Source organism: Teleopsis dalmanni, chromosome 2 (assembly GCF_002237135.1).
Source record: "Teleopsis dalmanni isolate 2A chromosome 2, ASM223713v2, whole genome shotgun sequence".
Lineage (NCBI taxonomy): Eukaryota > Metazoa > Arthropoda > Insecta > Diptera > Diopsidae > Teleopsis > Teleopsis dalmanni.
Genome location: NC_051847.1, coordinates 221,490,531 through 221,499,770, shown reverse-complemented (window position 1 = coordinate 221,499,770; position 9,240 = coordinate 221,490,531).

The following is a 9,240-nucleotide window of genomic DNA, read 5'->3' as shown; positions in this document are numbered from 1 at the left end:
TCCAAGGTAATGAAATGGCAGACAAACTTGCAAGAAGAGGCGCGGCATCAAGAATGATAGGCCCAGAACCATTCTGTGGTCTAGGCAAAAGAGCTCTATCCATTATCATGAATGACGCAGAGAAAAAAGAGAGAGAACTCTATTGGTTAATGCTACCAAGACTCTCACAATCTAAAATGCTTTTAGGGACTTACAACCTAAAACGCTTTAAAGATTGCATAGTGCAATCAAAGACTAACATAAGAATTATTACGGGATTACTGACCGGTCACTGCAGATTGAATAATCACCTATCGAAGTTAGGAATTCAATCCAACTCAGACTGCAGATACTGCAGGGAAGAGAGAGAAACGGCATACCATGTGCTTGGGGAGTGCCCGGCACTGATGCATAAACGAAAGAAACACCTAGGAGGGTATTTCATGGATCATAAGGATTCAAGACTGGAGAAGATAGGATCCATACTGTCTTTCATTAAAGAAATCGGACTTGGAGAAATACTCTAACCCGACAAAGGGGCACAATAGATCTTTTAGGTCGCAGTGCACGATCCCTTACTCAATAATAATAATAATAATCATGATCATTTTAACATAAAGTTACACACGACCTAGGTGTCTTTTTTGTTGTGTCAAAAAAAACAACAAGTCGCTTACTTTAGTCACTAAGTGTTATATTGGCATCACTGTTGCAATCTGTCAAATGAAAAACGTACATACTCGTGCATAGATAAAATTTGTTTCTGTAGTTACTAAAAGTGTTTCTCCAGTGTATAACTAGTCGTTTAGAAAGAGAATGTGCGCACAATAGATCTTTTAGGTCGGGGTACTTTAAATAGCCTATTACTTAATAAATAAGATAGAGAATGTAGTGTTGTTCTTTTGTATACATTTTAGCGACTTTAAGCAAGCAACTTGTTGTTTTTTGTCACACTTAGGAACTGCCGAACACCTATTGTTTGGATCAGCTATTGTGATTTCTTTAAGATCAAAAGAATAAGATTGTGAAAAAATGAAGGAAATAAATATTTCCCAATTACGAGTAATTTCAGTATTTATAAGAAATAAAATACATATTTAGTTACTTCTTGCCAAAGATAGTTCGCTAAATATTATATGTATATATATTAATCTTTAAATAACCAGAATAGTAATTGCCTGAAACATTTAAACAGTTAGACTACTAACTAATGACTTTGATAAGCAAAGAAAGAATTTCATCACCTATTTATCTTATTTCTTCAATACAACAAAACTTGAACAATTTATTAACTATCATCATATAAATTTCCGCATGCATAATCGTATGTAACATCGTTGGTCTTGTCGTCACAATTGTAGCTGATTATAGCTGCGCAGAGTTGCAATTACAAAGTCGACTTAACATCACTTGACATGCATGACGCATGCGCGTAATTATAATTCGTTAAATCGCTATTGAGCCAATGCTGTAATAGAATCAAACAATCTGCAGCTTAGACTAAGACTGTTTCAGCACAAAAAGTGCCAGCGCTTGCAGTGAGAACTCTTAGTCGGCGTCATAGTCAGCAGTTCCATTGTCATATTTAATCCATTATTTTATGTAAGGCTGCAAGGCATTTTGCGCATGTGCTCTTACGAGCAGTGCAGGCAACTCTCATTTCATCTTTCTCAATTGTGCATTGGTCTTGAGTCTGGTCTGGTAACTGTGCTAGAGTTGCCACACAACTACATATTAGCTTTATGCAATTGCGCTCAGGTGTTGCTTTTAATTTGCTTACCAGTTGGCATCACGACTTTATAGTCGCCTTCCTTTATGCTCATTACTTAGTTTGGAGCCATTAATGTCAGTTTCGCGTTAAAAATCGATGGATTGGAGTTGAAGTCAACAATATATACCGTCTCTTCAGCAACAGCAACAGCAAATGCAGCAATAGCAATAGCAACATCAACAGCAGCAGCAGCGGCAGCATCAGCAATAGTTGTTGTTTTGTGTTTGTTTGTTGTTCTTATTGTACAAATTAAGCTGCGGATTTTTTAAGCGGCGGAAGATCAAAGAACGCGAAAAACCATCATCTTTTTTAAGGTGGTAATTATGTCTCTTGTGGTCGTTGTTGATCACCGTCGTTTGGTTTGTTGGTTACTTGAGATGAGCTCGCACATATCGCTATGAATTGGTTTATGTTCTAACTTTTTTGATTGTGTGTGGTTTGAGCTCGCTAGAGAGAAGAACCACCAGGAAGAAGATTCAAAGTGCAAAAATTAATGAAAACGGTTGATTGGGAATATGTCGTACAATCACTTTTTGGTCTGTGAAGTTGTATGTATGCTTGTTGAACTAAAATGGGTTTGATTTTATGATGACCATTGACTTATAGCTTTTTTATTGAAAGAAATTTAATTAAATTGAAAATATCTTAAAAAATCATAAAAGAAATGAAGGCTCCGTCTAACTTTATTATTAAAAATATTGCTGCAATTGTGGTTTGACTTTAATTATAAGAATTCTTACTAAATTAATATACAACACTAATTCTAAATGCAGAATAATGAGATTTAGGAGTATAATATCTTAATCCTTTCAATGATAGTTTTAAAGATAGCTTCAGTCGTAAGCAAAATATGAAATTCAATTTACGAAAAAGCTGGTTTGTTCCCAGCTCTTTAGCTAAATGTTTACCTAGTTCGATTTTACGTGTACCACCTATTATTTAGTTACTTAGTATAGATTATAATATAATATACGTATTTAAATATTCTCATATATTTAGTAAAATAGAAGAATTACTCATATAGGAACTACTATCTGAAAGATCAACATGAATTTATGTTAGCTACAATCAAGGGCAGCTATGGAACAAAGTTAACCGATCGCTTCGGTAAATATTTAGGGTTTGTTTTAAACAACAAAAGTCAACTAACAAAACTATGGGTTGGACTATTTAGCTGATTTCTGAAATAAAAGTGAGTTTTAAACCCATTCTGATTTGTTATCGAAGTAGTGATGTATTCTAATCGTTATATACGAGCATCACACTCCCTTTCATAGTAAAGTAGTGTTCCCTTACGATATGATAATATATCATTAAAAGTGCCTTCACTTGCATTTTTAATTGTGTCAGATCATAAAATATATGTTGTCATTTCAACTTCAATAAATTTTGCTAATTTTAATAAAACTTACTCACTTGACTGTAAATTATTCTATTCTCCACGCGCACTTGTACAAAACTTCGACAAATTGGGAAACAAATTGGGAAATAACCTGTTCGCTTGGATCAGGAAATATTCATGACCCAGTCGACGCTCATACAAAAGTGCTCTATGATGTTAAACCTGTGGTACTTGTAATGGACTTGATTGGTCACGCCCAAATGTGTTTAGCCTTTGATTTTTAGGGGAAGTAGAATTCCATATATTTTCACAATTCCTTTTGCTTAGAGTTACGGAACAAGTATCCAGGGGTGAGTTGACACGCAATTACACACGATTGCGTACGCTACACAAAATACACAACATAAGCACATAAAGTGACAATAAACTTTGTTGACTTGGCAATGACTTGAGTTTGATTCATAATAACAATGATGACGGCGTTTTTTGGTGAGGAGGATGTGCTTGATGGAGTTGATGATGACTACGAAAAAATTTAGATGTGCTTTGAACGGACATGAGTTAACATAGTTAATGAAGTTGAAAAAAGTTGAGATACACAAGGCAATATTTTATGCGATGCATAGAGACGCCAGTTTACGTTGGTATGTTTGTGTAGATATGTTATATTAGTATGTATAGCCTTCCGCTTCTAAATATATTTAGAAATATTTTCCTCTATAGCACACACCCTATTAGCAATCAAAAAGTGTCAAAATGATATTAAAGGTGTATCTTTGTTGTAATTGTTTTTGTTGTTCTGTCATAATGTGGCATTATGTGGCGAAATTCCCCACTTTTATGTTGCATGTATTGTGCTTTGTTGGAGGCCGCAGTAGCAGCATCAAAAGCTGAGACTTAATGATTTTTTCCGAGTGAATGACTTCCTCCAATTCAATTTGTCAATCTTGTGTTCGCATTTTGTTGCGGGAACGGTTTTTTAAGTGCTCTGTTCTCTGGGTGTGTAGAAAGCGTTGCCGTATAAAATGTGTTGTGTCGCATTCACTTCACGAGTATTAGTCCTGTAAGGTGCATGTCACAATGAGATTTTTCTTTAATTTATTTTAATATGTTAAAAGGGCGTATTAAATATGCTCGACAGGTTTTTCAATTAACATTTGCGATATTATAGTGAAGTAAATGATACCAAGGACTTGTGGGGTGGAAGAACTTTTTAGTATTGTACAATTTGTGTCTGAAAAGCTTAAAGAGGTTTTCATTTGATAATTTATGGAGAAAATGCAAAATGATTCACAAATGATTTACAGTGTCGATGTATTTTCATAGGATATGGCGAGGTGGAAAATAACATATCATCATCGTTGGCTGATGTCAAAATGAGCCAGCCAACGATAATGAGAGCTCAAAAGGAGATTTACATTAGACCGTCTAACTCTCAGAAAAGACGATGATATTGCGACGGAAAATTCTCCTAGTGGTTACCATATCTCTATAAGTTTTCAACAACGAAGATGTCATAACTGATCCAGCAATTATCACAGATCAAATTTCCGAATTGTTAGGCGAATTCTTCCATCATATGGCGGTTTAATACAACATTTTTCCGATTTCAAACGAGGAAGATGCAAACAACATCCTTATCAAAACTGCTGAGAATACTTTTTTTAATCAATTTCCATCATTAGTAAGTAATAAGTAATTAATTTCGTAAATTGTACATAAATGGTTAGCGAATGGTATAAATAATCTTTTGCTCAGTATATTCAATCACAATGACAGTGATTGTGACTTCAAGTGTCTTTCGATTTTTTCAGCTTAATGGTGTATATTTGCAAGGTAAAGTAAGGTAGGTAAGTCGCTTTTTGATTTTATTATTGCAGTTTATTTAGTAATCAGTAATTGAGGGCATGGAAGGAAATCATGAAGAAAAATCTCGATATCATTCTGATTAGCGAGCACTTATCGCATATGTAAACTAACTTATCTGTCTCACAGAACTGCTCCGGTGCGATTCACAGGTAATAAATATTCACTATTAAGTACATAATAGTGAACTGTAAAAGAGTTAAAACACCTAGAACAGTTAAGAGAAAACGCATAGACTTGTTAACTTAACTAAGATGTGTGAAAATGTGCCTTGGAGGATCTTGTGCGACAACAAAACCCCAATCTAAAAGTCTTGAAGGCGTAAAGTTGCCACGAATCTCGTAAATGAAAGTTCTATCATTTTCAACAGTGACATATTTGTACTTCAAATCTTTATGTGTTCGCACTTGTGGGCTGTTAAAGACCATTTATCTTTTTTATCACAATGGCCCATTATTTGTGCCCAAGTGGCCTTTAGTGCGCAAGGCCACTACTCTAACCCAACCTAAGATTCCTGGAAATGAGATTAGATTATGATCAGTAGTTATTTTGTGTGCAATGACAAATATTGATTTATTTAAAATAATAAATTAAATGAAGGCCTTTTATTGGTAGAACTAAGATGAAAGATGTCATAAGCTAAAGCTATTATGTTTACATTTTTATGTGAGCATAGATTTTATTGAAGGTGATATAAGTCATATGTGATATATGTTATGTATTTCATATATATAAGTGTTAACACTACCTGATATAGTACTAATAGTACTAACGCACTACTACTAATGCACAGATTTGACCAATAATAAGCCAACGTAATAAATCTTCGAGGTTATGTGAAGGCGTCTACTAACGCCAAATAAGTTTCAAGTGTTTTCACTAAACAAATACCAACCATTAATCTGATCATTTTATCATATTTCCTTCAAGACTACATTATAATATTTAACCTGCCTAAGCCGTTATAGATTGGTTTGTTGCGCAGCACACTATCAACTCAAATCAAAAATACTCTGTATAGCTTGTTGCATGATATTCAATAATGATACAGAAATTGATCGTTGTGTATAAGAGTATATGTAGATATGTAGTAAAACGGCTCCATTATTAAGAAAAAAGTTAAGCACTTCTACTTTGCTCTTTTGTAACTTCATAGACCGTAATTGCACTGACGTAGGTCTGCTACCCGCTGGGTCTTTATGATAAAGTGAAATACGCCATTATTTAACTGAATTGCCAATCAAATGAAATTACCGCTTGTTTTTTAATGACTTAGGATATCAATATGATTGGTAGCATATTTGCTAATAGTCTTAAAAAAATAGATAATTATTCACTTTTGTCATTAAACTATTTGATTAATTTAATTTAAAGCGCTCTTAGTTAACATGCGGTAACGATTTAATTATGTCTGCAACTACAGCTAAGTAAATCAATACATTTGCAGGAGTACGAGTATCTGTCCGCAATCACAGCCTCTGTGGCTAATCAAACTCTTAGATACACATATTTCTCAATTAGGTATTCACTGCGAAATGCCGCATATTGGCTTGGCGCATATAATTTAATGCAACCACCAACTGCAATGCAATCCGTCCGTGTGTTATTTTCTCACTCCAGCTTACACACAAGCAAGATCAGCAAAAATAAATGACTTTATTGTTGAGTCCAATATAATTTTATACTCGATCAGATGAACGCAAGCACCGATGTTGGGAGGTCTTCTTGCGAGCTTGTGCGCATGTCTGGTGCTCGTTGCCACACGGCCTGCTGGTATCTTTGTTCGTCTGTTTGTTGCTCTGATTGTAGGTCTGATTGCTGGTCTTCCTGTTTACTTGCTTGTTTATATGCTCATGTATCCAATGTTCCTTTATATTACCCAGATCGTTGCTAATTTGTACGAAGTGGAGAATCGTGCACTTTGCTTTGCCACAATCTCAAGACACAAATGTAAATCAACTTTGATCCACATTATTAGATGCGGATTACCACTTTCAGGTTGAGATCGACCAAGAGATCACGTTACAGTTTAATGCTTTTGTACTGTTTGGAAACGTTGCTGTAGGTAGTCAGCTGAATTGGAGAAAATGATTCATTGTTAGTATACTAAAGTTGTGGCTCCCACTTAAAAGGTGGAGCTTATCACGTTTGTATACAAACATTGGGTACACATTTTTATAAACAAATTGTCTTTATGCCAAAGAAATTTCAAACATGTAATGCACCTAAAATTATGCAGTAGTACCAATAAATTTAATTATCGGGAAGGACCCTAAGCAATATACATACGTTTTATTTACTTTGTGTACCTAAACTCGCTTTAGAGTTATTATTTCTTTAAAGACTGATCTTCATCGCCCACATTTCTTTGTTGTTTTCCGAACTCCTGCTGTGTCTGCAATTACGATTGAAATGTCATTTGTCAAAATAAATTTACTGCTCCTGTTTTAGGTATTCAAACATTTTCTTATCCATCGCATAAAATGATCATGTTGATCATGTTGATCGTGTTAAACACGTGTTCTAATCTTATTAAGGGAACAAAGGAAGATAAAAAGGAAAATGGAAAACAACAAATCAACCTTCAATCAATTTAACCACACTAAACAAACCGCTTTGGCGGTACTTACTATGTCGGTATCGATCTAAACTGCAATTTTAGATGGGGCGGCACCATCAAACTCGCATAAATCTTCTGCAGAATTCATTCATTATCCTTAGCTTGACCGCAACAGAAGAATAAGTATTTAAGCATAGCGAATAAAAAATATACAATCAAAAAAGTCTGAAAAAAATACGAGTAATACAAAAAAGATATACTAAACAGAAACATACAAAAGATACAATATTAAATTTAAATCCGTACAACAACATCCACTGTTACAACAAACAATGCGAAATTTGTGTACGAAGAATGGCAAAAAGATCTGCAAACAAAAGATACAATGCATGTGATGTATCCGCATAAACATTTTTCATTGATTGGATAAGTTGTAATTATCCTTTAGACAAAAGGCGCTAAAGAACAACACCTTCTTTACACCTCTGGGCCACAAAGAATAAGGATACTTTCGTTTTATTTGTTGCTTTTGTATTGATTTATTGATTGCTTTTATCGTACAATAACAAAAATTACTTATATTTATATAAAAAAAATATAATATTATTGAGTATTATGAGTGTACTTTATGAGGTAATTTTGTGTAGGTAAATATATCACAAAAATATATACATATTGCAGTATAAATAATTATGGCTAAGCATTACCTAGACTTCGATAGAATCTCTTTGAAAAAAAAAATGCTAAGCTTCGAAGAGGTACACGGGTTAAATCTATATACATATTTAAGTATGAAAATTAAAATTATTTATTGAAAAAGTAATATAATTTATTGTCTTTTAAATCATTTAAATCATTATGATCATTATTGTTATAATTAAGCATTAATTAGAGCACGAGTTGAATTCAATTTTCTCGAACATAAGCTTCTTTGTCTCTGAAGCTTCTGATCCAAAAAATCTCTTAATAAACTTCGAGAAATATTTAGAAATTTCTATTCGTAACGATTGATAATTATATCTGAACTAATATTATCAATATGACTTTGCTGAGTGCTTGGTTGTGGTATAGTGATTGGTAATAACTACAGATTACCTGCCAAGTACAGGTTTTGCTACATAATTCTGTAGACGGAAGACTTATTTACCATGACAATGAAATTGAAGACGGACCGTCATAGTATGTCAATGGGCATATTAAGGACCTCATTTGTCCTTCTAATTGCAGGCGAATTAATTATTATTAATATTAATAGGTATATTAATGAGTTCATTTTTCCTTTAAATTACAGTATTACTAATAGGCAGAACAATGGTACACTGCGGATTATGAGATTCGTTATGTTGTGAATGGAGAGTGTCTATTGAGTTTATCCAAACAATTTAAGGTTCGTAACAATACATCTCAGTTCAAAGGCCCAGACCGTATTGGCTTCATTTGATAACTACATGGAGATAACATTGTTCAGCTGGACAAGACTGACGTTATTGAGGTTATCTCAATAATAAAAATAATAAGACAAAGCGACCTGTAGTTAAATTTATGTTATTGTCCGGTTTTGTTCTGGGCTGGAGAGATAAGATCTTGAAAGTAATAATACACATTTCCTTCATGTTGTTAAATATACTTCATTTTTCTGGAATAACTTGTTCTATTGCGAAGAAAAATTCAATATATAAGTAAAATTTAATTATTTAAGTTGGCTTTATTATCAAAAATGAA